Source organism: Giraffa tippelskirchi, chromosome 10 (assembly GCF_054371585.1).
Source record: "Giraffa tippelskirchi isolate mGirTip1 chromosome 10, T2T-mGirTip1v1.2.pri, whole genome shotgun sequence".
NCBI lineage: Eukaryota > Metazoa > Chordata > Mammalia > Artiodactyla > Giraffidae > Giraffa > Giraffa tippelskirchi.
Genome location: NC_137284.1, coordinates 118,624,113 through 118,644,081, shown reverse-complemented (window position 1 = coordinate 118,644,081; position 19,969 = coordinate 118,624,113). Strand labels below are relative to the sequence as shown.

General features: G+C 37.3%; 1 long non-coding RNA gene across 10 annotated transcripts in view; it reads right to left on the bottom strand.

Annotated features, from left to right (window-relative positions):
• Nucleotides 1-19,969, bottom strand: part of LOC145523526 (uncharacterized) — a 350,340-nt gene that overhangs the window by 259,566 nt on the left and 70,805 nt on the right. For 6 of the 10 annotated variants that reach the window (XR_014066670.1, XR_014066678.1, XR_014066676.1 and 3 more), the window contains exon 2: nt 6,393-6,489. This is a non-coding gene — a long non-coding RNA (uncharacterized LOC145523526). Of the gene's footprint in view, nt 1-6,204; nt 6,266-6,388; nt 6,490-19,969 lie in introns of all 10 variants that reach the window. The other 4 variants (XR_014066674.1, XR_014066669.1, XR_014066675.1 and 1 more) reach the window with 2 other exon arrangements.

Here is a 19,969-nt window from a genome sequence, read left to right as displayed (position 1 = left end):
GAGATATCATATTGAATGAAGTAGGTCAGACAGAGAAAGACTAATATCATATGATATCGTGAATGTAGAACCTATAAAAAGAGATACAAACAAACTTATTTACAAAACAGAGACAGACCAACAGACTTAGAAAACAACATATGGTTATGCGGGGAAGGTTCTGAGAGGGGGAAGGGACAGATTGGGAGTTTGGGATGGATATGTATACACTGCTATGTTTAAAATAGATAACCAAAAAGGAATTACTATGTAGCACAGGGAATGCTGCTCAGTACTCTGAAATAAGCCAAATGGGAAAAGAATTTAAAAAGAATAGATACATGTATAAGTGAATCGCTTTGTTATATACCTGAAACTAACACAACATACTTGTTAATCAAATCGTTTGTTGTTTAGTTGCTAAGTGGTGCCTGACTCTTCTGTGACTCCATGGACTATAGCCCACCGGGCTCTTCTGTCCATGAGATTTCCAAGGCAAGAATACTAGAATGGGTTGCCATTTCCTTCTCCAGGGGAATCTTTCTGATCCAGGGATCAAATGTGTCTCTTGTATCTCCTGCACTGGCAGGCAGAATCTTTCCCACTGAGCCACCAAAGAAGCCCCTAATCAAATCTATTCCAATATAAAATAAAAATTCAAAAACATAAATTTCTGAAGGAAAAAAAACCCTGGAGACCAAGAAGGTAGGTAGGAATAGAGATAAAATAAGATTGTTCATGAATTAATTTTTGAAGCTGGGTGGTAAATATTTGGGTGTTCATTATATTCTACTTTTTTATTTAAAAAATTATAATAAAAGGTAAGGGAAAAAACCCAACATGGTTGGACCTTGAAGACATTATGCTAAGTGAGATAAATTAAGTAGAGAAAGACAAATAGTGTATATCACTTATATGTGGAATGTAAAAAAGCCAAACTCATAAAAACAGGGTATCAAGCAGTGGTTCCCAGATGCTAGGTAGTGGGTAGAGGGAAGAGATGTTCACGGGCACACCGCTTGCAAGAAGTAGTAAATAAGTCCTAGAAATCAAATGCACAGTATAGTGAAAACAGACAATAATGCGTTATAAACATCAAACTTGCTAAGAGACGAGATCTTAATTATTCCAACCACTAAGAAGAAATTATAATCATGTGACATGGAGGTACAATGGTAATAGTAATCATACGACATATAAACATATATATATATATATATATATATATAAATACGTGTGTGTGTGTGTGTGCACGCACACTGTTTGCTCAGTCACTTCAGTTGTGTCTGACTCTGCGACACTATGGACTATAGCCCTACAGGCTTCTCTGTCTGTGGGATTCTCCAGATAAGAATACTGGGTTACCCTGAACTTCTCCAGGAGATCTTCCCAACCCAGGGATCAAACTCACATCTCCTGTGTCTCTTACATTGCAGGTGGACTCTTTACCCACTGAGCCACCTGGGAAACCCAGGGGAAACGTGTGTGTGTGTGTGTGTGTGTGTGTGTGTGTGTGTGTGTGTGTGTGTGTGTGTGTGTGTGTGTGTGTGTGTGTGTAGAGAGAGAGAAATCATATTAAAATGGTAATGTATCAAATTAACAGTACTTTAAGGTATGTATTACTTGTATACCTTAAATTTACAGTGCCATATGTTAAATATATTTCAATTTAAAAAGTAAAAATTCAAAAAAAAGATGAACTTGATGTTTCCTTCAGCTTCACTAGACTTTAGACTGGTGTATTCTTGACTGCAGAACTAAGCCCATAAACTCATGCCATGCATATAAAGTCAACTAATATTTGACAAGGAAACCAAGAAACCTCATCAGGAAAAGACACTCTCTTTAATAAGTAGTGCTGGGAAAATTGGATATTCACAGGCAAGAGAATGAACATAGACCTTCTATCTTAGAACATGCAGAAAAATTTACTCAAAATGGATCAAAACTTTAAATGTAAAATCTGAATTCATTTTCCTTATAGAAGAAAACATAGGGAAAAAGCTTCTTGACATGTCTTACAAATGACTTTTTTGGATATGATACCTAAAGCACAATCAACAAAAGCAAAACTAAGCAAGAAGTGTTATATCATACTAAAAATCTTCTGCACAGTGAAAGAAAGGATCAACAAAATGAAAAAGTAACCTACAGAATGGAAGAAAATATTTGTGAGCTACACATCTGGTAAGAGGTTAGTACCCAAATTTTATAAGGAAGTCATACAACTGAATAACAAAAACAAGTCCAATTAAAAATTGGCAAAGGATTGAGTAGACAGTTTCCCCAAGATATTTAAAGAGGCACCAGGTACATGAAAAGGGACTCAGCATCACTAATCATCAGGTAAATGCAAACCAAAATCATAATATGAACTTTCTCATGCCTATGAGAATGGCTATCCTCAAAAATATAAAAGATAGCAAATGCTGCTGAGGATGTGGCGAAAAGGGTACACTGCTGGTAGAAATTTAAATTCATATAGCCACTGTGGAAAATAGGACGGAGATACGATTCAGCAATTCTACTTCTGGGTATACATCCAAAAAAACCAAAATCACTATCTTCCAAAGATAATTGCATTCCTATGTTTATTGCAGAATTATTTATAAAAGTCAAGACATGAAAACAACCTAAGTTTCCATCAACAAATGAATGAACATGGAAAATGTGAATATGTACACACGACAGACACACACACAGGAATACTATTCAGCAATAAAAAGAAAATCCTGCCATTTGCAACAACATGAATGAACCTTGAAAGCATTATGCTAAGTAAAATTAAGTCAGAAAGCGCAAGACAAATGCCGTGTGATACCACTTCCTATATATGGAATCTTAAAAGCAAAAAACAAACAAACAAAGAAAACCTCATAGCATATAGATACAGAGAATAGATTGATGGTGCACAGAGATGGGGATACAGTAGGGATGGGGGAGTGCGTGAAATGGGTGAAGATTGTTGAAAGTTACTTACAGTTTTAGAGTAAATAAGTTTGGGGATATAATTTACATCATGGTGACTATAGTGAATAATATTGTATTGTATACCTGAAAGTTATCTTAAAAGTTGTCACTGGGGAAAAAAACTGTAACATTACATGAGCTAATGTATATTAACTAAACTTATGTGCTAATCACTTTAAAATATATGCATTTATCAAGACTATTTATATACATTAAACAATGTCTTGTGTCAATAATCTCAATAAAACTAGGGGGAAGAAAAACTAAGAAAAGAAGACCTGAAAACTCTCTCTTTGAAATGTAAACATCACAAAAGCAGAGCTCTTAAATCCCAGTCTCTGGGGAGTGTAGAAGCCCGATTTTGATCATTCTAATTAGATGGAAGGCAGTAATCACATTGACCAACTCGCTTCTCCAACATTATCTACTACATTGCCACTCACTTGCCCCAGCACTTAAGAACTCTTTTAACTTTTGTTTCAGTTGAGTTCAGTACCTCTCCCCTATTATAGTAGTAGTGACCAAAATCTTCCTTGCCTACCTTGGTACAATTTTTCTTTGACTAATGCCTACTGTACTCTAGGTAATAAACGATCAGCTTGAACCTTGGATATACTCAGCTAGATAACTAAACAAATATAAATGAGTGTGATAAGCACAGTGTTCATATTTACAAATATGCTATAAAGAACAGGTAAGGGAGATTTTGTCCTCCTTCTTATCCCCAGGAGTCTGAGGAGCTTTAAGAAGTTAGACAGATTGGAAGACAAAATTAAACAAGGAAAATTCAAAAATAAGTTTGCTAAGTATATATAATATGAAGGGGATTCTAGGTAGACAAAAAAAAAACATGAATGACAATATAGAGGCAGGGAGTTCATAATATGTTTAAGGAATAAGAGGTCAAGAGTTGCTCTAATATAGTATAAACATGTATGAAAAGGTGAGAGCTGGAGTGGCTGGAAAGACTGGATTGCATTCAAGTATAAAAATAATTATAAGCAATGCCTAAGTAGTTTGGACTGTAGGAATTGGGAAGTGAATAGAAGTGTATCAAAAAGTGATTCAATGCATGTTTTTGAATATTTCTCTGCTGATAGTAAAAAGGTTGATGTGCTGGCAAACTGAATCTCTTGCAGGACATCGATGGAGAAAGCCCTGATTTGCAGAGCTTACAGATTTTCCTGGTGTTAACACTCCTGACTGTGGCTGATTTCAAGCTGCCAATGGTTTAATAACAGAATTTCAGAAGTCCTGGAAATGTAACTATGTGTTCTCATGAGTCAGCACAGTTTGCTCCAGAATATCATTGGAGGCAAGGGCAAAGAATGGGATTTGTCTAGATGAAATAAATGAGGATATGGACTAATAAAGTCACTGTGGGTGTGGATAGGAGGGAATTCAATCATGTGACAGTATAGAAGGCAAGCTATCAATCCATATCAGAGGTATTATTCACATTGAAAACTGTATTCTCATTAAGGATCCTTTAAATAGTTAACAAATTAAAGGTCAAATAATGTGTGTCAGAGGTCAAGTAATTCACCCATGGTCACCCACCTTATCAGTGGAAGAGCCTGGATTTGAACCCAGTCTGCCCAATTACAGTTACCCATACATAGGTTATGAGTGCAACTCCTGCTCACCTGGGAAATGGACCTAATGGGGTTGTTCTGATGATTAATTAAGTAAATACACATCCAAAGCACCTAGACAACTACAAACATCTGTGAAAGTATAGCCAGTATTACTAATATTGTCATTTTACCGTTATCTTTATTTTGCCACAATCATCATGCTTAATTGAATTTGTTAGCAGTGCTGAAAAAGTCAACCAGGAGGTGCTAATACAGTAAAGCAATTTTCTGTGCTTAAAAAGTTTACCAGCTGGAGAAAATAATGCATTTCAAATACTGTGCTTTTCAAATAGTAATTCTAAATCTTTTTTCCCCCTAAGTATAAACTAAATCGTATAAACAAATCTCTGTGTCTTGGAATACAGCCTTCTGTTGTATAATCACAGTGTGTTTTAGCTTGCCCAAGAATGATAAGCTGTGTAACATTTTGCCATTTTAAAAGTTAAGATAACCATCCTTTAAACAATCCAACATTATTCCTTCCATTGTTCTGCTAACATCAGAAGCAGCATTAAGTCTTGAATTATGCCAGCAATGATTCATAATCCTCAAGTAACTGAAAACTCTGTTAGCCATGGAGTATTTCACAAGGGAGAAAGATACCAATGTCCAGCCCAGCTCTGACCATTGGAGGTTATACAACTTGTCCATGTCAAACATCGTTGGGTTTTGGCATCTGTGCAAAGAGTTAGCTGCACCTCCAGTGAGATAAAACTTTTAACCTATATACAGGACAAGAATCTTTTGGCCCATAGCTTTATAGCCTTTGGTGCTTTGGACCCACAAATAAATCACTCATAAGACAGAAAATTTTGCAGCAAATTTTGGACTCTAAAATAGCCTGAAAACTATTTAATTTTAAAAATTCAATAACTGCTATCAAACACACATGATGAAGATAAATGTATCTCCTGCAATTTTCACAGTTTGGCACACCAGAGAATACCTGAAAGACAAGGTCACCAGCACTAGGACTGCATTCATACTTTTGAATTTCAGTCCTTGATAAATAAACTACCTTCACTCAAAAGCGGAACATACATTCATGAACAAGCATCAACACATCATAAAGCACTGCTTCTGACTGAACAATTCATAAAAATAATCAATGCAAATCAATGCCAAAAAATACATGTCACATTACTTATTGCAGGGAAATTGTTTTGTAATATAATTACATTTGTTTCACATTCAGTATTTTTAATGCTTATTTGTCACCTTGAGTTTCAACCTTGGCATATATATACTCACTGTGAAAGCAAACAGTGAATTTTTTTTTTTATTTTGTTTTGGCCAAAAATATTCATACCAGAGTTTTTATAATAAAAATCTTTACTGTGTTTTGCATGTGAGCATGAAAGTGATGCTTGCAATCAAAGTGTGATGTTCCAAGGAAAAGATTATTTAAATACTTGCACAGGGGGCAAGTTGAATTTCTTTTCCAGGCAAAGTCTATGTGGGAGACTCAAATATTTGCCTGAGCTCTGTAGTGAACTTTGAGTCTGTTTGCTTTCACATTGTGAGAATTATGTGAGACAGAATTTTATCTGTTTGGAATCTTTTTTCCCTTTAACCACCAAACTTGAAATTTTAATTCAAATCCATGGGAGTGACTTACCAGTTGGTTTCACACAAACTGTGGTATGACTCTTCAATCCACCTTTGAATCTTCTGTGCATCTTTATGAGTAGATTGTGATGGAGACGTGATTTCAAGTAGAGTACATTAATGGAAATGCGAGTTATAGTAAGGCCAACAGGTCAGGAAAGTGATAGCCATGTAAAATAATAATAAAATGTTACTCACCCTTCCCAGGAAGAGGAGGTGAGGCACGCCACAGGAGGACACACAGGAAAGCACCAAGCGCCAGGCTGGTCTGGAGGCAGCAGCAAGGGTCTTGATTCTGGAAGAAACAGGCAAGACAAATATACAGGCTCAGGATTGGCTAGTTTGAATAATTTCAGTGGGCTCTGGGGCAAAGGGGCTATCTTATACTTGGCTCTGGGGGTGTCATCAGGGCAGGCATATTGCGGCCTGGTCCATTGGATTGGGGAAGTGGGCTCTGGATTGGGGGGGATTATATTTGATAAATAGTCCCAAAGAGGAAGCTCTTCCTGAGAAGGAGAGTGGGGTGATGAAAACAGCAGGATGCCAAGGAAAGGTGATTTAGGTAGACTGCCGTGTTCTTCAGATTGGGGTATAACTAGCATATTCGTGTTGGGCAGATATTAAACTATGAAGCTTACAGAGACTACAGTGGTGATTAAGACAAGGATGACTTATAATACAACTGAAGCATTTAGCATGTGTGTGGGTACTGTAGGGCAATTAAACCAACAATGCAGTGAGGATCAGCAGCTAAGGGCTCACAGCTTTCTCCTCTGGAGAACTGCCCTCAGCCAATTGTTCTCAAACTTCAGTGCCGCAGAATCACCTGGAGAGCTTGTTAAACCAGAGACTGCCAGGCCCCAACCCCAGAAGTTCTGATTCAGCAGGTCTGGGCTAAGGTCCAAGAAACTATCACTGCTAACAAGTTCCCCAGGTGATGCTGATCTAGGGAATGCATTGGCATATATTGAGAACAACTGTCTAGGCTGACAAGCATCACCTGCCCCAGCGGTTCCTGGGAGGTTTTACCCTCCAGAGTCACTGACTGACTGAAATGTGGGTGTGAAAGTCCAGCCACCTTGCTGAAAATCATGAGAGTTGCGTGGTGCCACCCATTCTCCTGAGATCCACAGGAGATGAGGCCATGGTGAGGCTTTGGCTGACATTCTTTATTCACCAAGGTTCTTTCCCTACGCAGTGCTGCCTCCCTCACTTCCTACAGATTTCTGCCTAGTAAACCCCTTGCATAATCCACACCACTCAGTTTTTATTGTTAGGAAACTCAACTTAAAAAAATAATATATTTTGACGAAGAGTATCTTTTTATTACCAAATCTACATCCAAGAATTCTTTTTGACATTTTAAAGTTTTATTTACCCTTAATATTCCTGTTTGTTCACAAACATAGCAATGGATTTGAGAGTGGTCAGTAGTAATCAAAATGCTCAGAAGGGTAGGAAGCATAAATAGAGGAAAAATAATGGTAATTATTTGGAGAATAGAAGACAGAGAGGAAGTTAGTTATCCTTGTTAAGAGCATCCAGTTTACCTCCTGCTTGCATTGCTCTCACAAGGCAAACAAAAGACATGATACTGCCTTCTGATACTTTACACTGCAAGGTACTGTCTGAATACAAATATACATTTTTGGGAAGGGATGCATTCATGCAATGAGTATCATGACCAATATTTTGATATCTAAACTAACTCCCCACGGCAGATTTATTTCAATTAATGCATTGGCATTGCTTTGTTTAGTTGCTAAGTCATGTCTGACTCTTTTTGTGACCCCGTGGACTATAGCCCACCAGTCTACTGTCCATGGAATTTCCCAGGCAAGAAAACTGGAATGGACTGCCATTTCCTTTTCCAGGGGATCTTCCTGACCCAGGGATTGAACCAGGGTTTCCTGCATTTCAGGCAGATTCTTTACTGCTGAGCCACTGGGGAAGTTTCAATTAATGAAATGTAATTAAATTCTATGCATAAATGAATAAGTGAATTAATATGCACTTAATAATCTAAATATGTCAGATACCTGGCTAGCCACTTTCTGAAATATCATTCATTCAATCTATTTAATCCTTATGATTAAGGACTCCAAATAAGTTTTTAGAAAAAATATATTCTTTGTGTTTTTAAAAGAGTAAATATTCTTAGTAAAGAGCACAAACCCATGTAGTATTGCTATTTTGTCAGTAACATAACATTAAGTGATTTTAATGAATTAATATATGATTGAAGACTGAATGTCATGCCTACAACTGATTTTGGCAAAACACTGCAGAATGTGGGACTACCTCTTTCTCGTCCTATTCCAAACTTTTGAACATAATTTATTATATTTAATTCTCACACTGGAAGGAAAAAGGACAAAGTGTTTTGGGTACTTTCTTATCAAAAGCCATAAGATGAATGAGATGGAATAGTGTGAAAAAATTTGAGAAAATGCTTCTTAAGTTACTATTGAGGACAATTCATGCAGTGAATTAGGGCAGTTCATGTACCAATCCAGGAGGCTCCCACGCTTTGGTTTAAGAAAGAGTTTTGGTCTCATCTGAACTTTTTTTTTTTTTAAATGCAACATGTATAATGGAAAGAATCCAATATAATCGATTCAAATTCTTGTTTTCCCATTTTTTTTTTCTATTTGATCTAACTTAAGTTATAATTATCTGGGTCTATATGTCTTTGGGTTTCCCATGTGGCTCAGACGGTAAAGAATTCACCTGCCATGCAGGAGACCCAGGTTTGATCCCTAGGTCGGGAAGATCCCCTGGAGAAGGGAAAGGCAACCCACTCCAGTATTCTCGCCAGGAGAATTCCATGGACAGAAGAGGCTGGTGGGCTATAGTCCATGCGGTCACAAAAAGTTTGACATGACTAAGCAACTAACACACACACACAGACATCTTTATCACTAAATTGACGATAGCGCTCACTTTGATGATGTCATTGTGGACTTAATGAATACTATATGTAGATTTCAATACACCATGGCCAAAATACCACAGGTTCACAATATTAATTTCTCTTACTTTTAATTTTATTCATATCTCCTTCATCTTATCAACATATATTCAGTGTTCCAAACCAACTACTACCATCTGTAAACAAATTCTGCATTATTTAGCCCTTGTATCTCTTTACACCTCATACTTTTAGGACTATCAGTTACAAACTAGCTTCCCTGATTCTCTAATGAAGAAACTTTTATTCTTCCTATGAATGTCCTAGGATATGTTGCTCATATCATTGAGCCCACTTTGCCATTATTATTGCAAAGATTATTTCTTCAATGTAATTAAGTGCAATGTTTCATTCTACTGACAGGTGCCTTTTGCATATGTCCCAGTTGAAATTACCACATGAAATAGCATAACTAAATAGCACAACTATAACAACTGTCTCCCACACTATATCATAAGCTCTTAAATTTATGATATACATTCCATTTCTCTGTCTATTCCTCTCCATTGTCCGTTTAGTTCTATATTCCACTTCAGTGGTATATTTCCACTGTGACTCTCACACATGGACTTCAAAAGACAGTGTATCACACTGCTGGAGAATATGCTAAAAACAAATTTTCACAAGGATAAGTAAAGAGTTCCTTCAACTAGATGTTTCAAGCAAAAGCAAATTCATCTGCTCAAAGAGAATGTGTTGCTGGGTGATGATAACATGGCACTTCCCTGGTAGCTCAGTTGGTAAAGAATCCACCTTCAATGCAGCAGGCCCTGGTTAAATTCCTGGATTGGGAGGATCCCCTGGAGAACAGATAGGCTACCCACTCTAGCATTCTTGGGCTTCCCTGGTGGCTCAGATGGTAAAGAATCTGCCTGCAGTGTGAGAGACCTAGGTTCAGTCCCTGGGTTGGAAAGGTTCTCTGGAGAAGGGAAAGGCTACCCACTCCAGTATTCTTGCCTGGAGAATTCCATGGCCAGAGGAGCCTGGAAGGCTAAGTTCATGGGGTCACAGATAGTCGATCTCTGCAAAGATCTATGCCAAGGCCAAGATCATGGCCATGCTCATGGAAAGAACAACAGGGACGGGGAGAGAGATTTTTATACAACCATTTCATAGAATAAATTGTCTAATGAGGAAAGCATCACCAGAAAAATAAAATAAAATAAAGAATCCTTTTTAATGCCTCCCAACACATAAAGTGACCGATTTCTAATTTTGGATATTGTATGAGCATGACCCTAAATCTTCTGGATCATACTGCTTCCACTGTTCTACTTAGCTTTGTAGACAGATTATCTGGGTCCCATTTGAACCTATAGTTCTTCTAATAAACATGTTCGTTCCAGTCTCTGAAATGTAAATCATTTTCATGATCATTAGGAAAATGGAAACTACAAGTTCTTTTGCTATTTCATCTTGTTAGGAAGAATTCCTCTTCCTTTTAGATAGAAATATGATGTGTGAGTAAAAAATAAAGGATTCTATAAGATATATATTTGGAAGTGAATTTTGCTTTATGGTTATATTATGGTTATTTTTCAATTTAATTCTGTTTTCAAATGAAAATACAGCAACCTGGCTCTTCATTGAAATGTACTTTAGCTTCCTAAGTTTTTATGTCTTACAGACCAGACTTGAATACAGGAAAACTAAAATTCACAACTTGTTTAAAATTTGAAATCAAGATGCATTTTACTTTCATATCAAGCATTAGTAGAGGAGGCAAGAAACATCATTTTCTTAACTCCAAAGTCCAACTGCATGACCAATCAAGGTTGACTGATTGGAAGTGTCAAAAAGAGTGACAGCCGATATCCCCCAGTCTGCTAACCTTGCATTTCAGAAGACAGATTAAACCAGGCTGTCTCTTTCTAAATTCAAATGAATTGGAAAAAAAAAAAAAATTGTGACTTGATTGATCCATTATGGGGCTTGTGGTTAATTGATCTTTGACTCATTACTGCAGCTGAACAACTTAGGGACATAGACAGACATGAATAGTTGTTTACAAAATGGTAAGCCAGGATAATTACGCATCTCCAGCTTTGAAACAGAATAACCATGGAAATTTTAAAACAGCCTAAATCAAGCAGTATCCTATTCAATTATTATTTAAAAATCACTGATAGCAGTAATAAGCTGCATAAATTGGTAATGTCCTATATCCATACATATAGCATATTTGCTGATATTTTTACTATTTAATCTCAATATTATTTTCAATATTTAATATCAATTTGCTATGATGCAGAACCAATTCCTGAACATGACCAATGTACAGTGACTATATGTACCGTTTAACTCACTGTGTGTGTGTTAGTCGTTTGGTCATGTCCGACTCTTTCCCATCCCATGGACTATAGCCCACCAGGCTCCTCGGTCCATTCTGTCCATGGAATTCTCCAGGCAAGAATACTGGAGTGGGTAACCATTCCCTTCCCCAGGGGATCTTCCAGACCAGGGATCGAACCCAGGTCTCCTGCATTGCAGCAGATTCTTTACTGTCTGAGCCACCAGGGATGCCCTACTCTTTGGTACAACAGTGAGTTGTTTGCTACTTCAAGTTACATAAGGCCTTTGATAGCTGTATAGTTGAAAATCGCCTTCAGTGTCAATTTTTATTATAAAAAGCAATTTTTATGTGTTTGAAGGTGAAATTCAGTTGCAAAATTAGCATGAACAAAAACTTGTTAGTGTTCTTTTATGGCCATGATTTTCCTTTATTTTTAGAAAATTTAAAGTAATTCAATAACTTTTATCAAGTTATATCTTATTGTAAAATTATTTGCTTGAGAGAGGAGTGAATTGTAATTGGAAGGGTTTATAGCATGAGAGTAATATATACACCACGAAATAAAAAAGTGTATATACAATAAGAAACATAAATAATATAGCATGTGACTTTAGAATACCCTTCTTGAATATCATATGTTCAGTTCAGTTCAGTCGCTCAGTCGTGTCCGACTCCTTGCGACCACATGAATTGCAGCACGCCAGGCCTCCCTGTCCATCACCAACTCCCGGAGTTTACCCAAACCCATGTCCATCGAGTTAGTGATGCCATTCAACCATCTCATCCTCTGTCGTCCACTTCTCCTCCTGCCCCCAATCCTTCCCAGCATTAGGGTCTTTTCCAATGAGTCAATTCTTCGCATGAGGTGGCCAAAGTATTGGAGTTTCAGCTTCAACATCAGTCCTGCCAATGAACAACCAGGACTGATCTCCTTTAGGATGGGCTGGTTGGATCTTCTTGCAGTCCAAGGGACTCTCAAGAGTCTTCTCCAACACCACAGTTCAAAAGCATCAATTCTTCGGCGCTCAGCTTTCTTCATTGTCCAACTCTCACATCCATACATGATCACTGAAAAAACCATAGCCTTGACTAGACAGACCTTTGTTGGCAAAGTAATGTCTCTGCTTTTAAATACGCTATCTAGGTTGGTCATAACCTTCCTTCCAAGGAGCAAGCTTCTTTTAATTTCATGGCTGCAATCACCATCTGCAGTGATTTTGGAGCCCCAAAAAATAAAGTCTGACACTGTTTCCACTGTTTCCCCATCTATTTCCCATGAAGTGATGGGACCAGATGTCATGACCTTAGTTTTCTGAACGTTGAGCTTTAAGCCAACTTTTTCACTCTCCTCTTTCACTTTCATCAAGAGGCTCCTCAGTTCCTCTTCACTTTCTGCCATAAGTGTGGTGTCATCTGCATATCTGAGGTAACTGATATTTCTCCCAGCAATCTTGATTCCAGCTTGTGCTTCATCCAGCCCAGCATTTCTCATGATGTACTTTGCATATACGTTAACTAAGCAGGGTGACAATATACAGCCTTGATGTACTCCTTTTCCTATTTGGAACCAGTCTGTTGTTCCATGTCCAGTTCTAACTGTTACTTCCTGACCTGCATACAGGTTTCTCAAGAGACAGATCAGATGATCTGGTATTCTCATCTCTTTCAGAATTTTCCACAGTTTATTGTGATCCACACAGTTAGCTTATTAATTTGTTTTCTGCTATTTTATAAGAAGAAAATGAAATTTCCCTTATGTCATCCTCAAACTTCCTCAAAAAAGAATGTTCAAACATTTAACGATGTAAGAGAGAGAGACAGAGAGAGAATATGAATGTCAACTAACTTGTCTGTGTGTGTGCTATGTTATATAGTCATGATACTAAATTTCATTATTAAAAAAGCATTAATTTTTTAAGATACAGTATTATTTTATGTGCCAATATTAAAGAAAAAGTCTGCCATTTTAACTATTACACAGTCCTAAGATACCATCAATTACAAGATGCACTCTTACTTCAGCATTGTACAATGTGAAAAAGAAACACTGGATGAACTATGATAACTTCTTCCTAGTAACAAAATCGTGCTCTTCCCACAATGATTCCTGTGGCCAGTAATAATACAAACAAGTAACATGCTACCTTGACTTTCCTTTCCTCTTACTTCATTCATGGCTCAGTCTCCTATGGTGCATCATTCCCTCCACTACTTCTGAATGATAAAGTCTGCCAAAGTTCAGTCCTCAGACCAATCTTCTCTAATCCTTTCTCTTTAAATATCACCTATGTGGTGGGTGGATCAATTTTCAATTTTAACTTCATTGCCAACCTCTCCCTGACCTTTGTTTCAACTGCCAATGTAATAATTCCATCGATTATCTAAAAGACATCTTGAATTGTAAATCTACTACAAAAGTCTTGCTATCCTCAGTAAATGGCACTGGATATCCAGCAGTTTCAGTTCAGTTAGATAGCTCAGTTGTATCCAACTCTTTGCCACCCCATGCAGTACAGCACCCCATGCTTCCCTGTCCATCACCAACTCCCAGAACTTGCACAGACTCACATCCATCAAGTTGGTGAAGCCATCTAACCATCTCAATCTCTGTCATTCCCTTCTCCTCTTGCCTTCAATCTTTCCCAGCATCAGGGTCTTTTCCAATGAATCAGTGCTTCGCATCAGGTGGCCAAAGTATTGGAGCTTCAGCATCAGTCCTTTCAATGAATATTCAGGCCTGATTTACTTTAGGATGGACTAGTTGGATCTCCTTGCAGTCCAAGGGACTCTCAAGAGTCTTCTCCAACACCACAGTTCAAAAGCATCAATTCTTTGGCGCTCACCTTTCTTTATGGTCCAACTCTCACATCCATGCATGACTATTGGAAAACCCATAGCTTTGATTTTATGGACCTTTGTTGGTAAAGCAATATCTCTGCTTTTTAATATGTTATCTAGATTGGTTACACCTTTTCTTCCAAGGAGCAAGCATCTTTTATTTCATGCATGAAGTCACCATCTGCAGTGATTTTGGAGCATAAGAAAATAGAGTCTGTCATTGTTTCCATTGTTTCACCATCTGTATGCCATGAAGTAATGGGACCAGATGCCATGATATTCATTTTTTAAATGTTGAATTTTAAGCCAGTTTTTTCACTCTCTTCTTTCACTCTCATCAAGAGGCTCTTTAGTTCCTCTTCTCTTTCTGCCATAAGGCTGGTGTCATTTTCGTATCTGAGATTATTGAAATTTCTCCCAGCAATCTTGATTCCAGCTTGTGCTTCATCCAGCCTGGCATTTCTCATGATGTACTCTGTGTAGAAGTTAAATAAGCAGGGTGACAATATACAGCCTTGACATACTCCTTTCCCAATTTGGAATCAGTCCGTTGTTCCATGTTTGATTCTAACTGTTGTTTCTTGACATGCATACAGGTTTCTCAGGAGGCAGTTCAGGTGGTCTGGTAGTCCCATCTCTTTAAGAATTTCCCAGTTTGCTGTGATCTACACAGCCAAAGGCTTTGATGTCATCAATAAAGCAGAAGATTTTTCTGGAACTCTCTTGCTTTTTTTGATGATCCAATGGATGTTGGCAATTTGATCTCTGGTTCCTCTGCTTTTTAGAAATCCAGCTTGAACATTTGGAAGTTCTCAGTTCATGTACCGTTGAAGCCTAGCTTGGAGAATTGTGAGCATTACTTTGCTAGCATGTGAGATGAGTGCAATTGTGCAATTGTTTAAACATTCTTTGGCATTGCCTTTCTTTGGGATTGGAATGAAACCTGACCTTTTCCAGTCCTGCGGCCACTGCTGAGTTTTCCAAATTTGCTGGCATAGTGAGTGCAGCACTTTCACAGCATCATCTTTTAGGATTTGAAATAGCTCAACTGGAATTATATCAACTCCACTAGTTTTGTTCATAGTGATGCTTTCTAAGGCCCACTTGACTTCTCACTCCAGGATGTCCGGCTCTAGGTGAATAATCACACCATCGTGGTTATCTAGGTCATTAAGATCTTTTTTGTATAGGTCTTCTGTGTATTCTTGCCATCTCTTAATATCTTCTGCTTCTATTAGGTCCATTCCATTTCTGTCCCTTATTGTGCCCATTTTACATGAAATGTTCCTTTGGTTATCTCTACTTTTCTTGAAGAGGTCTCTAGTCTTTCCCATTCTATTATTTTCCTCTATTTCTTTGCATTGATCACTGAGGAAGCTTTCTTATCACTCCTTGCTATTCTTTGGAACTGTGCATTCAGATAGCTATATCTTTCCTTTTCTCCTTGGCCTTTAGCTTCTCTTTTTTTTCTCGGCTATTTGTAAGGCCTCCTCAGAGAACCAACTTGCCTTTTTGCATTTCTTCTTCTTGGGGATGGTTTTGGTCACTGCCTTCTGTACAATGCTACAAACCTCCATCCATATTTCTTCAGGCACTCTATCAGACCGAATCCCATGAATCTATTTGTCACTTCCACTGTATTATTGTAAGGGATTTGATTTAGGTCATATCTGAATGGTCTAATGGTTTTCCCTACTCTCTTCAATTTAAATCTGAATTTGGCCATAAGGAGTTCATGATCTGAGCCACAGTCAGCTCCTGGCTTCGTATAACAAGCAAATACAGTCTTGTTTTTGCTGACTATATAGAGCTTCTCCATCTTCAGCTGTGAAGAATATAATCAATCTGATTTTGGTTTTGACCATCTGGTGATGTCCATGTGTAGAGTCATCTCTTGCATTATTGGAAGAGGGTGTTTGCTGTGACCAGTGTGTTCTCTTGGCAAAACTGTTAGCTTTTGCCCTGCTTCATTTTTTACTCCTAGGCCAAACTTGCCCATTACTCCAGGTATCTCTTGACTTCCTACTTTTGCATTACAGTCTCCTATGATTAAAATCCAGCAGCTTATAGGAACAATTAAGAGCCTCTCACGGGTGTTTTCTCAGACCCTCCTATTCACTCCTATTAGGTCAAACTTTAAAACTGGTTCACAATTGATCAACATTTTCTCCCCCTTGCCTGTTTCACCCAAACACCCTCAGCTTTATCAAGCACTGATGTCTTAGACCCTTAACTGATCTTTCTACTTCTATATTTTTTCAAATTCTCCACCATGTAGCCAAAAGGATATTCTTACAAAGTAAATCTCATTATGTCCTTCTTCTACTCAAATCCCTTTATTTGCTTCTAATTAAACTTAGAAATGTACAAAACTTTATCCTCTGTGGCCTACAAAGTCCTATATTATCTGGCCCATGGGTTCCTATTAGTATTACTTCCTAGCACTTTTTTATGCATGCACACACACATATACCCACATACACCCCATGACTCCACTAGAATATAGGATTCATAGTTCATGACTGCTACAGGAACTTGGTTTTTTATCTTACTTGCCACTCTATAAACAGTGTCTGGAACACTGACCAGAATATAGTAATACTGTGTTAACATAGTAGATGACTGAATGAATAAATGAATGAATGGAAATGATGCATAAAACAGGAAAATGCTTTGTCAACACTGAATCCTTGTCTTGTCACTAATTTCTTATCATGTTTGGTCTGGTGGAATTCAGACTGAAAGTGTGTCTGACACTGAGTCTGAGAACACTGAAGAAGCTTACAGGCTGATGAAGAAGAAAATCATTTGGCTTGTGTCCAAGAATAGAGGCATTTTAGTTAAAGAAATTTCTTGAGACTGTTGTTTTTAGGTCAGTGTTATTAACATCTTTATATAATGGTCAATTAGAATATATACTCTTATGAGTCCTTAGCTACTATTAAAAAACCAGTTACTCCAAATCTCAGGCTCTCTTTAGATAACAGTTTCCCTTGTTTTTCAGTCTGAGCATTTTGAAGTTAATGATCTGCCACATATCAAACACCAAAGGGGAGACACCATCTACCAGACAGCCAGGTAGATTGCTGTCTGGCTGTTGAGCCTAAAACTAGGAATTTGGTGTCAAGGCTCCTCATTGCTGTCTGGCTATTAGGCTTGTGAGCAGCAGAATAACTGTTGTTACTGAAATTCATCATAGAACACTCTGTCCGAAACATACATTGAGGAAGTCAGTGAAATCTGTCTCTCTAGAGCAGAGGGTCATTTGTCATTTTGAAAGAAGCTTGAGTGAGTTCCAGGGCTCTAAAGGGGTTTTATAATATGAAATATTTGTGAGGATGGAGACTGAGTGTGACTTTGGGGCTGTGGAGCAAATGATGGTACTATTTTTGCTGAGAGTCAGAATGTTCTGGCAGTAGATAAAGGCGTCTGGGATTCTGAATAGGTATTGGTCATGTGATTTTCTGGCTTCATAGCTCCCACCTGATGCTGTGTGTTTCTCATCCACTGCTGTGAGCTGATTATCCTCTAATAGTAAGGGCAACCACTAGCAAATGTGCTGTAAGTCAGGAGATGCCAATTATGAAGACTATCTGTGATGAAATGGCCATCTTCTTCCCTTGGTGGAAGTTATGTCTCTTAATGTTTCAGTGATATTAAGCTACCTTTACATTGAAATTTGTAGTTCACTTTAAACCACTTATTTTAGATAGGTATGAGGATCCTGAAGGTGTGAGGAGATGGCTGGAATTAATGATCTTGCTAGGGAGAATTGGGCAACTTGTTCAGAAGCAGGGTACTTTAGGCAAAGAAAGAGGAAATAAGCAATATTTCAAGAATTTCATGGGTTATTGCAAGGAGTACCGAGTGATAAACATTAGCGGAAGCATCAGTTTGACAGGTACGACACGGTGAGTCAGGATCACTACTCAGAACTCCTAGGAAGTGCTAGACTGAAACATCAGTTTAAAGCAATTGGAGGAGAAATTATGTCTCACAAACACTTTGACTTGAAACTCGGGGATAGTGATAGCTGATTCACATACTTATTTTGAGAAATCAAAACAAAACACACATAAAAGCACTTGGTAAATTGTGAATAGCAAATCAACATTCTAAAGTACTGTTTGGTTACTTTTACTGAATGGGGATGAGCTTCCATTATTGAGCTTCCATTATTGTTAAGGCTTCCAGAGATAAGTGGGACTTCTCCTTGAGAAGAAAATGATGAATTAATCAGATTTAGAGCAACAAATATAGTTTATATTTATAGGCATACTTTGGAGATACAGTGGGTTCAGTTACAGACTGCTAAAATAAAACAAATATTACAATAAAGTGACTCAACATAAATTTTTGGTTTTCCAGTGTATAAAAAATTTAGGTTTACACTATATGGTAAGGTGTAAAGTGTGACATAACATTATATCTACAAAGTAATATATGAACCTTAATTAAAAACTACTTTCTTGCTAAAAAATGCTAACCTTAATCTGAGCTTTCAGAGAGTCATAATCTTTTGTGTTCTAGTAATATTGAAGATCATTGATCACAGATCACCATAACAAATATAATAATAATGAAAAAGTTCAAAATTCTGTAAGAATAAACAAAATGTGACAAAGAGATATGAAGTGAGAAAATGCTGCTGGAAAAATGGTACCAACAGACTTGTTTGATGTAGGGTTGCCATAAGCCTTCAGTATGTAAAACAAAATAAAATATAAACAACTCACAATATCTGCAGAATGCAATAAAGCACAATAAAATGAGGTATGCCAGTGTACCTGAACTATCTATCTCCCTCTCTCTCTCTCTCTCTCTCATTCTCTCCCTCCCCCTAATGTTTACATACATATATTCTTTTGTCATCTTCTTGAAAAATAGTAAGATATTTTCTGGTCAGGGGTTGGTATGTAGTGTGAAGAAAGAAATTGACATGAACCCACATGATAAGAAGGGGGGAGATATATCAGGAGTTTGAGATGAACATGTAAACACTACAATATATAAAATAGATAACCAACAATGATCTACTACTATATAGCACAGGTAACTCTAGACAACATTTTGTAATAACCTAAAAAGGAAAAGAATCTGAAAAAGAATATATATATAATATATATAACTGAATCACTTTGCTTTACACCAAAAACTAACACAGCAGTGTAAATCCATTATTCTTTAAAAAGTAGGGAATATTTAATTACACGTTCTCTTTCAGAAACAAATTACTGAATGAAAAGTTTGGAATTGATAAAATCACTGTATTAATTATGGCCATTTTTGCTGACTGAAACAAACACAAAAGTAGCTTAAACATGAGAACAAAAGATATATTAATCCAATTTTAGAAATGTATTTAGAATAAAATTTAAACTATGGTGGTAAATGTTTTAGGGAACACTGATAGCGGGTAGCAATACTTCCCTACTATATTTCTATCATAGGGCAGATAAAAAGGAAAATGGGTGTATCACCCATGGGTGTAAAGATTAGGCTTTTTTTATCGGTGGAGGCAACTGGTTAGGTGATTAGTGGTACCTAAACTCTGCTTGAGTGGGAAAAGGCTAAGGAGATCAAAATAGTGGAATGCACAGCTTAGAGATCTCTGGCTTTAGCTCTAAAAAACTGCATTCTGACTGCATTACTTACTAGTTTGGTAATGGCACC